Here is a 20191-nt window from a genome sequence, read left to right on the forward strand (position 1 = left end):
CTATCAAGGTGACATTTTGGTGCTAATTTAGGAAGTAGGGCTCCTGACTCAAGTGAACATTTTTTAAAGTTGTCTGTTTTGACAAGGGAGTTTGCTGGCACATTAGAGGCACTGTAAATTTGAATAAATGACATAGTATTTGATTGTTCTAGATGGAAGTTTACATTAGCAAGTCATTAAATTAAAAAAAAAAGTCAGTGGAATTTAACGTCCAACACTAGAGGGATTAAGTCTAGTAATCATCTTAAAACAATGCTGAAGTAGCCCCCAAGGCTATACTTAAGCAATATTCTTATTGTCATGTTTGACTTTTTGCATTTTTATTCTTAACGAAAACTCTGAAGCTTAGGGTGTGGTGAAGGGCAAGATGTAAAAACTTGTTTACAACAAGGTACTGCTGACCTCCATCCTGGGCTTTTTTTCAAAGTGCTTATTCAAGTGTCTAGGCATTTCACCATCTTGTATATGTACCAATGAGGTTATAAATCCATTCTACTACTTTGAAAACACAGAGCAAAACAGAGGAACAACTTAGAGCACAGATCTTAACTGCTGATTTGTCAACAACGTATCTTTGTGAATGAAATATGTTATTGTTACTTAAGTACTATTATTCTTATTAAGAATGAATGAATTTTTCTATAAGAGTAATAATATTTTGTGGAAAGATTAAAGTGTCCATTGATTGTTTTTCAGTAATTTTGAGCCTGTAGAAAGACATGTTGATAAATTTATTGTTTTTCTTAGAGGCCTCGACTCAGAAAAAGATCATGGGAGTGATTTGGGCTTAACCATAATTACCAAGGACAAAAAGTCTGATGTTATTGAAATAGGATTTTCGCTTGAGAGACTTGCAGATGACTGCAAGCTTTTCTGTACATAGTAGGGTATAGAAAATTATAATACACAATATTTAGTATCTTTAACATTTGTTCTACATTTGTGCTATTGCAGAAAATGTATAAAAGGCCTGGTCTTGTTGGACAGATTGGGCTAATTGATTTAATTGGACAACTGTTCACACCTGCTGTAAGTGTGCATGATGCCATAATCTTTGCTCTCTGGGAATTTATATCATTATTGCTATAAAATGGATTCAAAACATTCAATTGATCTTTAAATTATGACAAATTATATTATCTTCTTGGATAAAAATCTAAAGTTCATCTTTAGAGGAAATGCCCACTCAAATGAAAACAATAGCTTCTGGAAATAGCATTAATGTATTATTTAAGCAACTGATGTCAGTTCTTACCAGAGTGATAATTCAACAAGAGAAGGAAACTAATAAAGTATGTATTGAAATAAGTTTTCTGCAGTGATCCTGGACATTCTGCAACTTGAGGACACATTTTGTGTGCATGAGATAGATTACTATAAAAAATTCAAAACAGGACATAATCTGCCAATTGTTGCAGAATCTGACAAAATGCATTGTTCTAAAAGTTAAGTGAAACCACAGCTTTATTCTTTTGACTAAAATAAGAAATACTTAGTTTTTATTTTTTAGGGAGCATTGCTATGCTTTGGTAATACTGTCACATAAAAGGATTTAGATGGTGCCATTCATTATTCCTGTTTCTATCATAGTCATTAGCATGGGAGAAAATAATTTTGGTGCCTTGTATATGCTCTTGATTAGAGCAACACATTCCTTCTGTGTTGATCTTTTCAGTATTCTGTGACTTGATTGGTTGTCCATTCTATTTCAGTTCTTACTTATCTGGGGAATGGAGGAGGGATGGATTGTCAATTAATATGCAGAATACTGAAAAGGCCAAATTAGTACCACACTGGAGTATGCCATGGAATATATTAAATATCAAAATCATCCCTCATTTTAATGACAAAGATTTTTATCTAGAACAAAAATAGCTGAAAATTAAACCTTTTATATGACAATGATATTAATGGGAATGGCAAATGGTAGCAACTTAACCCATTCTGAAATTATCTGATGTCTCTAATGAAAATTCATTAGTTCTAAAACATTTGCAGCTCTTACTACAACACTGATGACATCTGTCACCATGTTAGTAGTGTGTTTTTAAAAAAACCTCAGTAGCTTGACTGAAGGAGATGTATACATTAATTTATTTTGGAGTGTCTGCCCATTAATAAAATTGTATATTTCCCCAACTCATAATGTTCTCTGTACTTTGTTCTGAATTTCTCTTTAGCAACATCGATTGCTAAGAAATTTCAGTGTAAATTGAGGCTTCCTCTGTCTTACCTCTGATTAACTCAAGCAGATCATAATGGAGTGATGGCGAAATGAAAATCAGTTTAGTGATAAATTGCTTCTATGGTTTGATTAGAATGGTTTTCATTTTAACAAAATCAGACTTGGGGAAGTCTCCTTTGTTAATCTGGGAGAATGAAGTTTATGAGTGTATGATGGTCATGATCAGACCTCAGTGATGGCTCTTCCCTAGTTGAGATCTTTCTGAAGGGGAGAGGGCCAGGAGACACTTGATAAAGACAAATAGCCCCTTGATATCCCAGTTGTTGTAGTGTCATCCCAAGGCATCTCTTGACTCTAGGATTATTGCTGGAGAAGGAAAAAAAAATATTTGGTATCAGCAAATAGCACAGTTTTACTGACTGGAGCATAGTTTGTATAGTGAAATATGGGAGACAAAATTGGAAGGCTTGACATAGACACATCATTATTTCAAATCATAGGTTGTTTATTTTATCCTTAGTTTTCTAGACAATGGAGGTGTGCTAGGCCATTCTGCATTGCTATGAAGAAATCCCTGAAAGTGTGTAATTTATGAGAAAAGAGGTTTAATTGGCTCATGGTTCTGTGGGCTGTACAGGAAGCAGAGTGGCATTCACTTCTGAGGAGGCTTCAGGAGGCTTACAATCATGGCAGAAGGTGAAGCAGGAGCAAAGGAAGGAGGTGCAGCACACTTTTAAATGACCAAATTTTGTGAGAACTCACTATCTTGAAGACAGCACCAGGTGACGAGAGATCTGCCCCATGACCCAAACACCTTCCACCAGGCCCTGCCTCCATCACTGGGGATTACATTTCGACGTGAGATTTGGGTGGGGATAAATATCCAAACTATATCATTCCACCCTGGCTCCTCTCAAATCTCATGCTCTTTTCACATTGCAAAATACAATTATGCCTTCCCAATAGTCCCCCCAAATGTCAACTCATTGTAGCATTAACTCAAAAGTCCAGGCTGTGTGTGATGGCTCATGCCTGTAATCCCAGCACTTTGGGAGGCTGAGGTGGAGTTTGAGACCAGCCTGGCCAACATAGTGAAACCCAGTCTCTACTAAAAATTAGCCAGGCATAGAGGCATGTACCTGCTGTCCCAGCTACTTGGGAGGTTGAGGCAGAAGAATTGCTTGAACCTGGGAGGTGGAGGTTGCAGTGAGCTGACATTACACCAATGCACTTCAACCTGGGTTACAGACCAAGACTCCATCTCAAAAAAAAAAAGATGTCCAAGTTCAAAGTCTCATCTGAGACAGAGCAAGTCCTTTCCACCTATGAGCCTGTAAATAAAAAACAAGTTATTTACTCCTAAGATACAATGTGAGTAGAGGCATTGGATAAACATTCTTATTCCAAAAGGAAGAAATTGCCAAAAGAAAGGGGCTGCAGGCTCCATGCAAGTTCAAAACTTCAAAACATAGCAGGGAAGTTATTACATCTTAAAGTTCCAAAATGGTTTCCTTTGACTGCATGTCCCACATCCAGGGCACACTGTTGTGAGGGGTGGGCTCCCAAGGCCTTAGGCAGCTCCAACCCTGTGGCTTTTCAGGGTTCAGCCCTTGTGTCTTCTCTCATAAGTTGTTGAGTACCTGCAGCTATTCCAGGCACCGGGTGCAAACTGCTGGTGGATCTACTATTCTGGAGTCTGGAGGATGGCCTCTTTCTAACAGCTCCATTTGGCAGTGCCCCATTGGGGACTCTGTGTGGGGGCTCCAACTCCACATTTCCCCTTGGCACTGCCCTTGTAGAGGTTTTCTGTGAGGGCTCTGCCCCATCAGCAGGCTTCTGCCTGGGTGCCTAGGCTTTTCCATACATCCTCTGAAATGTAGGCAAAGGATGCCAAGCCTCATCACTCTTGCACTCTGTGCACTTGCAAGCTTAATGCCACATGGAGGCTGCCAAGGTCTATAGTGGCTCATGCTCTCCAGAGCACTGGCATGAGCAATATCTGAGGCCCTCTGAGCCAAGGCTAGAGCTGGAGTGGCTGGGATGTGGGTAACAGTGTCCTGAGGCTGCACAGGGCAATGGGGCCCTGGACCTGGCCCATGAAAGGACTCTTCCCTCCTATGCCTCTAGGCTGTGATAGGAGGGACTGCTATGAAGGTCTCTGAAATGCCATGGAGGCCTTTCCCCCATTGTCTTAGATATTAGGACTTGGCTCCTTTTAGTTATGCAAATATCTCTAGCAAGTGGTTGCTCCACAGCCTGCTTGAATTCCTCTCTTGAAAAAGCTTTTTCTTTCTCTGCCCCATGGCTATGGTATGAATTTTCCAAACTTTTATACCCTGCTTCCCTTTTAAATATAAGTTGCAGCTTTAAGTCATTCCTTTGCTCCCACATCTGAGTGTAGGTTATTAAAAGCAGCCAGGCCACATTTTGAATGATTTGCTGCATAGAAATTTCTTCTGCCGTATACCCTAGGTCATTATTTTCAAGTTCAAACTTCCACAGAGCCCTAAGGCATGAAGAGAATGCAGCCAAGCTGTTTGCTAAGGCATAATACAGGTAACCTTTGCTCCAGAGTACAGTAAGTCTGGCATTTCCATCTGAGACCTCAGCAGCCAGGATTTCACTGTCCATATCACTATTACCATTTTGGTGAAAACCATTTAACTGGTCTCTAACAAGGTACAAACTTTCCCTCATCTTCCTATCTTCTCCTGAGCCCTCTAAACTCTTCCAACCTCTGCCTGTTACCCAGTTTCAAAGTCACTTCCACATTTTCAGGTATCTTTATAGCAATGCCCCACCCCTCAGCACCAATCTTCTGTATTAGGCTGTTCTTGCATTTCTCTAAAGAAACACCCAAGACTGGGTAATTTATGACAAAAGGGGTTTAATTGGCTCATGGTTCTGCAGGCTGTACAGGAAGCATAGCAGCATCTGCTCCTGGGGAGGCTTTTTGAGGTTTACAGTCATCATAGAAGGTAAAGCAGGAGCAAGCACACCACATAATGGAAGCAAGAGCAAGAGACAGTTGGGAATGGGGGAGATGAAACACACATTTCAGTCACCAGATCTTGTGGGAACTCACCATCCTGAAGATAGCACCAAGCCATGAGGGCTCTGCCCCCATGTCCCAGCACCTCCCACCAGGCCCCACCTTCAGCATTGGGGATTACAGTTGCACATGAGCTTTGGGCAGGGACAAATATTCAAATTATATTAGGAGAAAACTGCTGAGGAGAGGGGGATCTATCAGAATGTATATTTAAGGTTGTACTGTGAGAAGTAAAAGACAAGGAGACCAGTTCAGGGGCCATTCCAATAAAAATCTTGGCCTGATATAGGGCAGTGATAATAGAAATGGAAGAGGAGACAGACTTGGGGGTCATTTGTGAGGTGAAGTCTATGGAATTTAGTAACTGATTGGACACAGAGCTTGAAGGTATGAAAGAAGTTAAAGTTGAACTTGAAATTGTATACCTGGGCAACTAGGAAAAGGCAGGTACCGTAAACAGAAAAGAGATAGTAAAATGAACACAGTAAACTTTAGGTAATAGTACATAGCTTTGTGGAGAAGAATAGCAAGGAACATTGATCTAGAGCCAAGCAGGAACTGAGATATAGATCAAAGTTCATTCTCATAAAATTGAGGATGGAAAGGTGGTTGCTAAGGTGAGAAGTAAAGGGGAATGAGGATGGACTCATGGGGAGAAGTTTTCATATAAAGGTGTATGATATGGTTTGGCTGTGTCCCCACCCAAATCTCACCTTGAATTATAATAATCCCCATGTGTCAAGGGTGGGGCAAGGTGGAGATCATTGAATCATGGGGGTAGTTTCCCCCATACTATTCTCATGGTAATGATGAGTCTCATGAGATCTGATGGTTTAATAAATGAGAGTTCCCCTGCACAAGCATTCTTGCCTGCCACCATGTAAGACGTGACTTTGTCCCTCATTTGCCTTCCACTATGATTGTGAGGCCACCCCCAGCCATGTGGAACTGTGAGTCAGTTAAACCTCTTTCCTTTATAAATTACTCAGTCTTGGGTATGTCTTTATTAGCATTGTGAGAACAGACTTATACAGTGTGGGAATAATGGCCTAGACATTGCAATGGGGAGGTAACAGTATGGTGGAGTGTTCTCTTTTCATGGGTTTATGGTCATGGGAGGGCTCTCAGTGTCCTTTAAAGAAGACTTCAATTATTGGAGATGATAAAAGGAGCTCCTCAGAAAAAAAATTTAACAATGTTGAGCAGTGCTTCATAAGAAAACATGAACGTTTGCCAGAATGCATAGCTGAACATGCACAGTAGGGTTGGGGTTAGGGCTAGGGTTCCTATATGAAGTGAGGTCCTTGAAAGGAGATATTTTATAGTAAAGTATAGTAAACTAGGTGGCTTAAAATAATAGAAATTTATCATCTCACAGTTCTGGACACTAGAAATAAAAAATTAAGGTATCAGCAGGGCCATGCTGCTTCTGAAACTTGTAGGAGAGAATCCCTCCTTGCCTGTGTTAGCTTCTGGTGTTTGCTGACAATCCATGGTATTCCTTGGCTTGTAGATGCATCACTACAGTCTCTGCCTCTACCATCACATGACTATCTTCTTCCATCTCGTGTTTGTCTCTGTGTCTTCTCTTCTTATAACAATGCAGACGTATTGGAATAAAGGCCCACCCTACTCCAGTATGACCTTATCTTAGCTAACTATATTTGCAATGACCCTCTTTCCAAATAAGGTCACATTCTGAGGTACTGGGGTTAGGATTTCAATGTATTTTTCTTGGGAGATAATTCATTTTTTAACAGAGGGTGAAGGAGGGTATACTCAGAAAGTTAGCTTCCAGTGATAGGGATGGGAGGTGGGCCAGGAGGACAACATGTTGGTAATAAGGATGAGAGGGGCTTAAGCAGACAGAATTTAGTTAATGGAGAAGCCTGTAATATAGCGGTTTCACAAGTTCCTTTTGGAATGTTATGGAATTCTACTCTCTCAATACTGACTCTTGGGTAAATGAGGTAACCTAATGGATAATTCAGGGTTCCAGACTGGGGTAAGTGATGGGATCCCAGTGTCTGTCTGGCTTTCCTAGGTAGTTGAGAGCTTCCCAATAGGATCACAATAGACACTGCCAACACAGGTGTGTACCTGCTGTTCACCTGTCCTGCTTTGTGTAATTCCAAGAAACTTCTCTTTGATGACACCTGGAAAATTACATAAATCCAGAGAAGTTTTTTCTGGCCTAATTTATTTTTATTTCCCTCTTTAGTCTTTTGGTTTGAGGGAAGAAAATAGCTTAGTTGCTGCTGGTTAAGACCTACATGTTACACAACCCTTAGCTGTTAGGTCCACAGTCATCTATTTCTGTCTTGTTTAAATTCCTTGATATAATGTTTCATTGATATTATAATAAAGGAGTTGATAATATTCATTCATCCTTTTCCATCATAAGCTCTGGGCCTGGTGGCTCATAACTCAATAAATGACTTCCTTTAGTCTTTTGACAGGTTCCTTCTCTTCTTTGTCTTACATTATTATATTATTTTTAAAAGAAGACAGGATAATAAATGTTAATGCTACTGCTATCATTATAAGGGGCAAAGAAGCTAAAGTTTTATCTCTGAAGATAAAAGGAATATGTGAAAACATATCTTTTCACTGTAGATTTGCACAGTATGGTGGCACAGCTTCTTTAATCAGTCATCATGTTTATGAATGGCTTATTGAAGATGACAGGTCTTCAAGTCGTCATTGCATACATTACAGGGGGCAGAATAGACCTGATTCTGTCAAATATTCTACTATATGTGTCTTTCTCCCCTAAATTTGCAAATGCTGGAAGCTTCTGACTATTGTTTGACATGTTCAGAATATTAACGTCTTAGAGTTGGAAGAGACCAGAGAGTTGTTGGGACGGAAGATTCTGTTTGAAATGTTAATGTAATGAACCAATTTAATTAGTTCATTTTTTGTGTATAAAAAATGACAGTTGCCAAAAAGTTTGGAGTTTTTTTTTTTTTTTTTTTTTTTTTTTTTTTTTTGGTGAGGGTCAAGCAATAAAGTAAGGAAAATTTCATCCCTAGTGTACAATTGAAACGTGTTCACTGATCATATTTTTAACGTATCTTCATATAGTTTTAAAAGAAAGTATTTCCCCCTCTTGGATTATAAACAAGAAACAAGTTTCTGTTAACTGAAATGGATTCACTTTAAGATTAAAACAAAGTATTTTCAATGACAGAAAGGAAAGAATACATAAAGAGCAGTGTTTCCCCTCAGATGTTCATTGCTTTGGAAAAATGACTTCCAGCAGGCAAAAATCAATTTGACAAAAGTATTAATGTTGTAAAATACTATGAATGAAAGGAAACAATTTAATTCAATTGAAAATTTTACTTTATATTCGTACAGCTGAGTTCCATTGATAACACCACATTTTGAGTTACAAATCACATTTAATTAATATTAACACCAGGTAATTGGCAAGAATAACTTCAAAGGAGGGCTGAGAAAATTGCAAATTGGAACTGCAGGTGCAGTGATACTGTAGAAGCTTTATAGGGATCCAAAGGACATGCATATGATTTTAACAATTATTGCAGAACCTGATCAAATAGAGTGTCATTTCAAAGCTGTTCTTCACCCCAGCCATTCCTAATATTTAGGGCCTAGTAACTGCCAAGTAGCAACAGCTGCTGTTAATATGAAACAGCAAACAGCATTCAAATAAGTGCTTTAAAACCTATGATTCTTATGCTGTAGTTAAGTTGTTAGTAAACAATGGCAGTTTGATGCAGTAGAACCAACCTTGGAGTCAGAAGCACTTCTTGAAATCCCTATTTTTCAATTATGAGATTTTGTTAACAAGCTTCTCTGAGAATTAATTTCCTTGTCTGTAAAATGGAGGCCCTTTCTGCTCAGTAATAATCCAATGATAGAATTCTTGTGAATGTTCTTTATGAACTCGAAAGTGCTACTTAATATCAGGTATTACTAGTGAAAGGAATGGGGATAGTACAGATTTTCCCCTCAAAGCCATAACAAAGCTGTATATTATCCTAAAGATGGTAGGTATGTTGCCTGGCATGTAGGATATTTGAAATAGCAGAGTGTTTTTGCTTGATCTTAGCTATATGTGGCTAAGATTCTACATGAAAGACCAGAGAGGAGGATTTCAAGTGACTCCTGACCATCTCCTCTCTCTTTTCTCTCTTCCAGTTCTCAATGCCATCCACCCACTCCTGGGCTAAGTATTCTACCATCCTATTCTTGTCATCCTTGGTTATTGAATATTATTTACCATGTCGCCTAACAGTTGTTTCTGCTTAAATGTGACCATTCAGTTGCCACTTTAAAAGGGTTGAGATTTGAGGACAAGTTTGGGGTATTTTGCCTCATCCTTAGCAATGTGTTTCCAGAGTCCCTGTGCGTAACTCTGTGGTACCACTTGCCACTCTGATTGCAGTGCCGATTTCTCTGTTAATCTCTTCTATCAGGACATGTTTTATCTTAGTGGAAAGATCCCCATTACCCAGTACAGTACCTGGCATGTAACAGGTGCTTCATGAATTTCTGTTGAATGACCATTGTCACCAGATTCATGGTTGTGTTAGTAATGTGAGTCTGCGGGTAAGGTTTGCTCAGCCTCTGGGAAACAAAGGGCAGAGCTACTTCCAACCATGCTTTATAACCTTCAGGGGTTACTGTAATGTTAAGTCACGTTTTTATTGCTGGCAAATACCAAGCCGATAATCTGTAGGTTCATCCCAACTCTAATCTCTTAGGCAGCACTGGGGAGTGGTTAAGAACTTCTCACTGGCTGGGTTTATGTTCCAGATTTGTCATATTGTAGCAAAGGGATCTGGGTAACTTACTTAATCATGTTGTACCCCAATTTATTAGTGTGTAGAATGGGGATAACAATTGTACAAGAATTGAGTGAGATCATATTTAACAATGTGTGGCTCATGGCTAGTGTTCAATAATGGTCAATTTTTTTTTTTTTTTTTTTTTTTTTTTTTGAAACCCAGTCTCACTCTGTCACTCAGGCTGAAGTGCAGTGGCATGATCTCGGCTCACTGCACCCTCTGCCTTCTGGGTTCAAGCGATTCTCCTGCCTCAGTCTCCCAAGTAGCTGGGATTACAGGTGCATGCCCCCACGTCTGACTGGTTTTTATATTTTTAGGAGAGATAGGGTTTCACCATGTTGGCCAGGCTGGTCTTGAACTCCTGATCTCAAGTGATTCATCTGCCTTGGCCTCCCAAAGTTCTGGCATTATAGGCACAAACCACCACGCCCAGCCTCAATTTGTATCTTGTAAGGAGCCCATCTACACCAGCAGGTAGCCTATGAGTGTTCTTACTGCCCTGAATATATGTCCAATTTGCTCAATGAGCAAAAGGCAGCAGAGAGGCTAAGTGCTCAATTAAATGCAGCCCATTCTTGCCATTCCTGAAACTTGCTCCGTACCTTAGCAGTGATAAATCTTATTGTTTCTTCACATGACTAATGTACTACCTAGCATAGTGCTGGCCATAGTTAAATACATGAATTCGTGAAATACCAGTCACAAATGGCTCACCAAATCTGTGTGCTTCTTTTTTATTTTGAATCTTCTTAAGAATGAATCAATTCAGTGAGCATTTATAGTGCAAGCTTTGAGGATACAGAGACAAATCATGGTCTTTGCTTTCCAGCAGGTCACTGTGTTTCAGAGGAGGTGGAGATACAAACAATTACAAATTCATGTGATCTTTGCCTTAATGGAGGCATCATTTAGAGGCATTGCCTCCAAAACACTGCCTGAGAGAGAGCATCCTGCAGTTCATATAATGAAAAGACCTGGCATGAGACAGTGGAACAGGACAGCTTATGGACCCCAAGCTTGAAGGAAGTACACAATGGCATATGAGTTAAATTAATTCTGACAACTTGAGTAGAAACACAGTGTCCTAAGAAAAAGAGTGCAAAAAGTTGAATGTAGAATATTATGCCAACTTTGTAATGTAACAGATATATGAGAAATGTTTAATATGTGTAAAATATCTAGTGTTTGACGGTTCTTATTTCTTCATCTGTTGGTGATTACTCTCATGTATCCTCTTACGTGCAATCAGTGTGTGGCTTTACCTGACAGTGCTAGTCCCTGTTTTCCATGATCACCCCTACCCAGCATCACCCATGCCCTTGCAGCGATTTCTGTTTTGTTCAGTTCCTGAGTCTTAGCAGGGCCAACAGCTTCTACCCAACATCAACGCACAAGTTGCCAGGGTTTGGAATGGTTTTGTCATGATGGACCCTGTATTTGACTGTCCTGGAGTGAACCCTGAGCCCCTCTCTGTCACTGCAAACTCACAGTGATGTCCCACCAGACATTTGACTTACACTTCAGATCCTTGGAGATGGACATGTCCCCAAAATCTGGCCTGCTGGTTTTGGACCATGACACACTACCTATTCCTTGTCAACTTTACCTGACTGGGTTGAAGTGTCTCCTCCTCTGCCTTTATTCTCTCACAGCTGGTAAGGTCTGACTATGCATGAAGTCATCGAACAGAATCCTGGCTATCGTATGGGGCCCTGACCCCCTCTAGCTTGTTGTCTTTATATTTATCATGTTCTTTTAGTGTCATACAAATGAATAAATGTGAATTCCCAAGTGTAAGAGAATTTAGCCTCAAGTGATAGTTTGAATCTCTTTCCCAGAGATTCCTGTGCAAATGCTTCAAAAGGGCCAGGAGCTTCACATGAACTGTGTGGTCCCTGTTTTCGGTTATTTGTTTTCCTGCTACCTTACTCCCATTGCCAACTGTATTAGTTTGCTAGGGCTGCTGTAACGAAGTCCCATAAACTGGGTGGCTTGAGCAACAGAAATTTGGCCTCCACAGTTTGGGGGCCAGAAACTTGAGATCAAGGTGTCAGCAGACTTGGATCCTCCTGAGGCTGTGAGGAGGAATCTCTTCCAGCCTCTGTCCTTGCTTCTTGTGGTTTGCTGGTGATATTTGGCATTCCTTGGCAAGTAGAAGCGTCACTTCAATCTCTGCTTTCCTCTTTACATGGCATCTCCCCAATCATGGCTGCCAGATTGAGCCTGATTAATGAAGTTCTCTCTGACCTAAGCCCATATTTGTTCTGGTTCTTTGGGTGAATTTTGGCCCTGGGATTACCCATTTTCTTCTGAGGGATTAGCTTCTGTGATCAGAGCCTTGCCAGCTGGTCTCTGCATGCCTCGCAAGTCATGACAAGAAGTGTGCTTCTCTCCCATGCTTAGCCCCAAAGAAATCACATTCTTTTATTTTCCTTTCCAAAGTCATTTCCTTGTTAAAGCCATTGTGTTTGGAAACTCCAGCACTAGATGAGAGCTTTAAGATGCAATCTGTACTTACTGTGTTGATAGAACGTAATATAAAAACACCCTTCTTCAGAAATGAAGCAACATCAGAATCTATTTATGTCATTTTTTATAGGCCCTAAAAGAGTTGGCCTGGGAATTAGGAGTGTTTTCTCAGTTTACTTCATCATGTATCAACTAAGCAACAAATATAGTTTCCTTGAAAATAAATGGCTTCATAATATAATAAAATCAGAAGGCTATCAGATGAATAGTTGATTGAAATAGGTGCCAGTTATTTCAGGGGTTATGTCCGTTGATAGAACTTGGCTGCAGTCTCTGTCCTCTAGGATCTGTGTGTTTGACAGACTGGGCTGCTTTGTTTTTTTCACTCTTACCTGACCAAAGCCATTTCATGATTCATTGGGGGTCCCACAAGAGGAAGGCAGAGGAATGGAAATAAAGTGAAACTCAAGTCAGCACATTTTGTTTCTTGTTAACAGCTCTGGGAAGAGGTTTGGTTGGGAAAGGAATTTCAAGTAATGATTTAAACATATCTTCTGGCAGTTGTAGCAGTGAGGAAAAAAAATAATGCCTCTTGTACCAGCTCAGATACACATCCAAGGCATTGGTACTTACGGTCATACGACTCTAGAGTTACATTTGCATCATGAATCATGGTTGGCACATGCATAATGGTCTATTAAGGGAAATAGGGATGTTCAGAGTGCATTGCTAGCCTTGTGTGTTTCATATTGTGGAGGGCAATCACTGTTTTCCCCTTTAAAATGTTGCTTGATGTTAGTGTCAGAGGAAACCCTGTGATAGATGGAATTATTCACTTGAGCTGATATGACATTTTATTTAACAAATATTTGAGCCCCTACTGTGTGTTGGGGCCTTGTTCTAGGTGGTAGGGATATGATGCTGAATGAATCAGACCTGCTTCCAGTCCTTGTGCAGTTTCCAGCCAAGCTTACTCTCTTTGCATTTTTCATGTCCTTGTAGTCTCAGATCTCTCTAGGCTGCAGGAATTTTGCCTAAGCCTACAGAGTGAGATGCCATGAACAGAGAGTCCATGAAAAGGTGGAGATGGCCTACATCTATATGAATAACTACTTGACCCCTTGGGTGTTCTGGAGATGCTAGAGTACACTTGAGGTGTCCATGGCATGCTGGGGGTAGGGGTCACACATTTGAATGAGAAAGAACATGTGTGCATGTGTTTTTGTGGGCACACACAGAGGACTAGGCCTGGACCGAGGAAGGAGCTAGGCCAGCTTGCCAGGTGCAGTGTTTGGGAGCATTGCCAGATGCCGGTGGCATGAAGAATTTCATTCAGGCTCACAGAGCACAGATCAGAGATGGTGGTCTTGGTGAGGACCTAAACATACTGCCACATGGCCAAAGAGTCACACATACCACGCTGCAACCTGGAATCCCCGCATGTCCTCGATGTTAGTTTGGTTAACATTTTCTTTTCCTTCTTTTCTTTTTTTCTGAGACAGAATCTCACTCTGTCACCCAGGCTGTAGTGCAGTGGCACAACCTTGGCTCACTGAAACATCCGTTTCCTAGATTCAGGCGATTCTCGCACCTCAGCCTCCCAAGTAACTGAGATTACAGTCTTGTACCACCACGTCCAGCTATCTTTTTGTATTATTATTATTATTTTAGTAGAGACAAGATTTCACCATGTTACCCAGGCTCATCTAAACTCCTAGCCTCAAGGGATCCACCCACCTCGGCCTCCTAAAGTGCTGGGATCATAGGCGTGGGCCACTGTGTCCAGCTAATGTTTTATTTTCCTTCTGTTCTCAGTTTATTTCCAGGAAGCCTTCTCTAATCTTCATCCCCTCCTCTTCCCACCTAAGTTAGATTTCTCTTCTATGTATTCTGTCAATGAAAACAAATCCAGACTTAGATAAGAAGGGATTTTATTCAGAAGACAGACCATTGCCACAGAGAGAATGCTCCGACCTCAGAAATTGACAAGTGTCACAAAATAAAAAAGAAAGAGGCTTCTCTTATATAGGGTAGGGAGAGATAAGCAGAAGCTTGATTAAAATTATAAAAGGGGAGCAAGCAATGGAAGGATGATCAGTGGGATGGTGGGGGGATGATCAGTGGGGCATGGGGGGATGACCAGTGGGACGGGGGCTGACCGGTGGGATGGTGGTGGTGGTGGGGGGTGATCAGTGGGATGGGGGGATGACCAGTGGGAGGGGGGTATGGTCAGTGGGATGGGAAATGATCAGTGGGATGAGGGGATGACCAGTGGGAGGGGGGATGACCAGTGGGGCAGGGGGGGATGATCAGTGGGATGTTGTGGGGGGGGGTGATCAATGGGATGGGGGAATGATCAGTGGGATGGCGGAGGGGGGGGTCATCAGTGGGACGGGGGAATGATCAGTGAGACAGGATGATGACCAGTGGGACGGGGGGGGGTGATCGGTGGGATGAGGAATGATCAGTGGGATGGTGGGGGGGTCATCAGTGGAATGGGGGAATGACCAGTAGGACAGGGGGTGACCAGTGGGATGTAGGGGGGGGGTGGGATGATCAGTGAGTCAGTGAGATGGTGGTTGGGGGGTGACCAGTGGGATGGGGGGATGATCAGTGGGACAGGGGGAGTGATTGGTGGGCCGGGGGTGACTGATGGGATGGGGGATGATCAGTGGGATGGTGGGGGGTCATCAGTGGGACGGGGGGATGATCAGTGGGATGGTAGGGGGGAATGATCAGTGAGATGGTGGTGGGGGGGTGACCAGTGGGACGGGGGGATGACCAGTGGGATGGGGGGGTGACCAGTGGGACAGGGGGGTGACCAGTGGGACGGTGGCATGACCAGTGGTACGGGTACATGACCAGTGGGACAGGGGATGATCAGTGGGATGGTGTGGGGGGGGTGATCAGTGGGATGGGGGGATGAACAGTGGGGTCTGACAGGAATTGTCCTGCTGTGGCCAGCTGATTCTCAGTGCAAGCTAAAAAGGGGGCCACGTTCCAGTGTTTAGTGCTTGCTCAGGCTTGTGGCCAAGTAGAATTCAGGGACCTGTAGGAAGGAGAGAATCCTGACTAAAGTTCTGTCAAGGCAAAGTAAGAGGGTAAGAGGTGAACCACTGTGAACACCTGGTCAGTTTCTGAGGTCCCATGCAGACATCTTACCACTTTTTAAATTACTCCCTTCTCTTTCTTCAGAGGTGGAGAGCATACCACAGTCCTCTTTCATTAGCACTGTAGCTGTACCGTCTAGAAGATAATCTGAGAGTGCTTGAATGAATGAATAAATGGACATGGCAGGTGAGTGCATGCTGGAGACAGGACATCAGGAAGTAGGTAGCTTGGAGAAAGTCAGATACTGTGGCTAACAGTTCACATAAAAAGTGTTCTGTAGCAGAGGATAGGACCCTGCTCTAGGGTCAGGGCTCAGCATCTCATCCTGTTTAGCAGCAGTTGAGAGATATGGGATCTGGGTTCTGGGGCATGCCTGTGCCTGCAACAGGAGGGCACATGGGAAGGAAAGAGAGCCAGGAAACAGAATTACGGCCAAGTTTCAGTTGTGAAACAGAAGCAGTAGCTTAAGTTGATGATAGAAAGATTGACACCTACGTTGCTAAACTTGAGTCTGAAAACCAGAACCAGATATTAAATCTACCATTCTTAGGTTAAGAACCAGAGATCTGCTAGTCAGACAAATAGAATGGATTCAAAATCAGAAGTAGATAAATCGGATGAATATATTATTCCTCTTTCAATTGGTTTGGAATGTTCCAGGTATGTAACATGAGATGTGAATCATGACTGCAAGATGTCCTAAGGTCTAAAGCTTCTGCTATTGAGTCATGACTCCAGGCCCTGATGAACTTGCTTATTCACCATTCATTCAACACATAATTGGTACCCAAATGAAGTTCCAAGAACTTGTTAGGTGCTGGGAATTTACAGATCTGGTAAGAGCCTTTGAAGGGATTTGGTTTGGAGAGTGGTATGGTATAGTTGAGGCTTTAGGAAGATCATGTGCAGAAACTGGATTGCAGGATCAAGATAGAAGCAGAAGATTTGTTAGAAATTTATTGCATGTCTCCAGGCAAGAGCTGGGATTGTGTTGGACTGGAGTGGGAATGAGGGCAGGAAGCAAGCTGGTATTGGCACAAGTGGTCACAAGGTCCCAGGCATGAAGGACGGAAATGACTTGATGCTGTGGGGATCTATGCCATTGAAACAAAACTAATTTAAGACATCTTGGCCAACCACAGTATGTGTCCTGGAGCCCTTAGATTGGGAGGGGCATGTGCAGAATGACTATGTGGCTCCCCAGAAAGAATCCCACAGAGAATGATGCAGAGATGGGACATCAGATGAATTATTTCCTGGCAAAATTCCACTCCAGCTGATACTTATGTGAAAAACAGCTGAAAAGAAAAGTGTCCTCCCCTCCCGCCACCCCGCCCCCACGCCCCCACCAGGTTGTTGTTAAGTTTTTCTTTGACCAAATTCATTTAGAGATTTTATTGCTATTTTTTCCTGCGCACTAGGGGGAACTGAAATTTGGAGTGTTCTTAATAGTTCTAAGTGTTTTCCCCTTAACTCATGTTTCTTGTTGCCTTTTTAACTGTCTTGTGTTTTTATTAATTTATTTTAAGGCTTGTTAATCATCATGTAGTTTTCTGAAAATTTTTGTTCTTTCATCCTACAGCAGTGATTCTGGAAACACTTTGGCGTCCACACAGTCAAGGGTCGTAGGAGTGAGTGATTTGAGATTTTAGTTTCTAAAAATTAAGTTGAGTTCATCTTTCATTTAAAGAATGGAAACTATTATTTGACCAAACTCCTTTTGATTTATAAATTCTAACACAGACCATATTCTGTTCCATGTGGATTATTTGCTTACTAAAGCCTTAATAAAGCTTCAGTGAAGGATGGAGGCTCTCTTGGGTCGTCTTCTTTCTCTGTCCTATTGTCTTCAAATTCAGGATTCTCCTCAGATAATTCACTGAAAGGAGAGGGAACTAATATTTGTTAGAACCTACTTGACATGTACCATCTAGTTGAGTTTTTACTATGCTATGATGGTGATATTATCCTTGTTTTATAGATGGGAAAACCAAGGCTCAAAAAAGCATGGAACAGCCCAAGATAACCTAGTCAGTAAGTAGTAGCATGGGCTAAAAACCCAGGGCTTTCTGACTCCAGAGCACATGTCCTTTTTACTACCTCTTGTTATTTCTCTTCTGAGGTTTCAGATTTTGGCTTCTACAATTGTATTTCTCATCCTTGCTTTGTCAATCTGCAGGGAGGACACAGAAACAGTGCTTCTCAAGCAGTCTAATTTTGTGCTTTTTCTTCTTCTTCCCCTCACCCACTGTGCTCTTGGGCTGCACCTTATGACCTGAGCGTTTTCTAATGTGCCTGGGTTGACCCTCTTCCATCTGCTGGACATGCTGGATCTGCCTGGAGTAATTTTCATTTAAGACCCGGTATCAATGATACTTCCTTAGTGAAGCCTTCCTGGATTCCCTTAAGTAGTGTTACATGAGCTCTATTCTGTGATCGCAACATTGTGTGTGTACCTTTAGTAAAGAAAACATTTATTTCACTGTCTCAGACAGGACTCAAATGTATGTAAGCCTATGAGGGAATTTAGAACAGGGAATTCCAGAAACTTAAAACAGTATAGGAGTAAATCTAACTTCTAAGGCAGGGTTAGCTCTACATTTTAAATGAAGTCTACAGGAATGTATCTTGCTCCAGCTCTGGGCTCTGCTTTCTGGTGTGCTGGCTGTATGCTTGGGTTTTGCCCACATGGTGGGAAGATGGCCACCAGCAGCTGTAGGCTTGCATACTGCCAGCTTAGTAACTGTATTCATTTCCCAGAGCTGCCTTAACAAATCACCACACACTGGGTGGCTCAAAACAACAGAAATTTATTCCCCCACAATTGTGGAGCCAGAAGTCTAAAATCAAGGTGTTGGCAGGGCTGGCTCCTTACAGAGGCTCTGAGGGAGGATCTGCTCCATGCCTCTCTCCTCGCTTTTGGTGGCTGCCAACAATTCTTGGCATTCTTGGCTTGTAGCTGCATAACTCCAGTCTCTGGCTCCATTGTCACATCACCTTTCTCTCTGTGTATTTGTAGTTTCTCCTTTTCTGTCTCTTATAAGGATACTTGTCATTGGAGTTGGGGCTCACTGTATTCTAGGATGATCTTATTCCCTACTACAAATATGTTTGCAAACACTTTGTTCCAGAAAAGATCACATTCTGAGGCTCCAGGTGGACATATCTTCTGGGGTGATATAATTCAACCCAATACAGCACCTTTAGTGGAAAGGATGTGCTTCACTTCCATTTGTGCTAGCATAAGTCCAAGGCTTGGCCCCCACTGTACAAGAAGTGACATTTCATCACTCAAGCAATCACTGTGGCCTGGGGAAGGTGCTATTCACTTTGGCCATGCATGGGACATATGCCCATTCCTGGAGCTGGGGAGAGAAAACTGAGGTGAGCTCCACTTGAAATGTATGGTCAAAGCCACAGAGAGGGGTCATTTCTTAAAGCTAAAGTGCGATGCTCTCCTAGAACAAGAAGAGGAGCTGCCTGGCAGGTGAACCACACAGATGTCCATTGCACATGCTGTATGGTGTCAGTCCATTGACATCTCTGCGTTCTACATAGACTGTAACTTTCTCGGGGGAATTAGCAACCTGGTCTTGTTCATCAGTGCCTGGGGCATGAAAGATCTTTATCAACATATGTTTAATTCAGTTACAGTAGCCAAAATTCCCCTGAAAAATAGAATCTAAATGTAACCATGCATCATAATATTTGTCAAAAATAGTTTTGGCCTTCATCTAAATGACAACAAAGCAGTTTCAAGGACAAGAAAAAGCTTCTGTTGGAGCATTCTCCCCAGCTTTGAAAAGACTCTCCATTTTGTGCTGTCTTCACCAGCCCTAGTGTGTTGGCAACCAAAGGAATTAACCCAGGGCCTTCATGGTTATTGAGAGGATCCAGAGAGAGGAAGACAGGACCTGCATGGTTACTGAGAGGAACCACGTCTACCTACACAGTAGTTATCTGTGGCAGAATACAGACTTTACTCACTACCATCACCACCACCAGTTGAGGCCAGTCAGTGAAAATAGCACATATCACATACCAGCCAAAGAGCTCCCTTAATAGGGCTTCCCAGCAATGGGTCAGTTCTGACCACTAGCTAATTGGATGGAAATCAGAGGAACCCTGGTAAAAAGGAGAGAAATAGACATTTTGTTTTACTGTCATAAACATGGCTGAGTCCTCTATTTTCAGAGAAAATATTTTATTTCTTTTTATGGTTTCTAAATTCCTTTTCATTTCTTCATTAAAAAATGGAATTCCCTGTGTGATAGTCAGGAAGCATGGTAGCCCCCCTTATGTGTTCTGTGAATTTGAAGCAGGCAAGGCAGTCTGGGGGAGCCCTATTATCGAGCACTGACTTTTAAAATGTCAGTGTAACTGGCATATGCAACAGGTGAGACTGCATAGTACCACTTCTTTATTTTAAAATTTTAAATTTTCAGATTCTTCTTTTTATTTTATTTATTTCATTTTATTATGGTAAAAAGTCTTAAACATAAGCTCTATTCTCAACAAATTTTTAAGAACATGCTGCATTAGTGTTTACTGTGG

General features: G+C 41.7%; 1 protein-coding gene across 2 annotated transcripts in view; it reads left to right on the forward strand.

Annotated features, from left to right (window-relative positions):
• Window positions 1-20191, forward strand: part of GRM8 (glutamate receptor, metabotropic 8) — an 838387-nt gene that overhangs the window by 148128 nt on the left and 670068 nt on the right. The gene's annotated exons all lie outside the window — the stretch shown is intronic.

This window comes from Mandrillus leucophaeus, unplaced genomic scaffold (assembly GCF_000951045.1).
Source record: "Mandrillus leucophaeus isolate KB7577 unplaced genomic scaffold, Mleu.le_1.0 Scaffold5, whole genome shotgun sequence".
NCBI lineage: Eukaryota > Metazoa > Chordata > Mammalia > Primates > Cercopithecidae > Mandrillus > Mandrillus leucophaeus.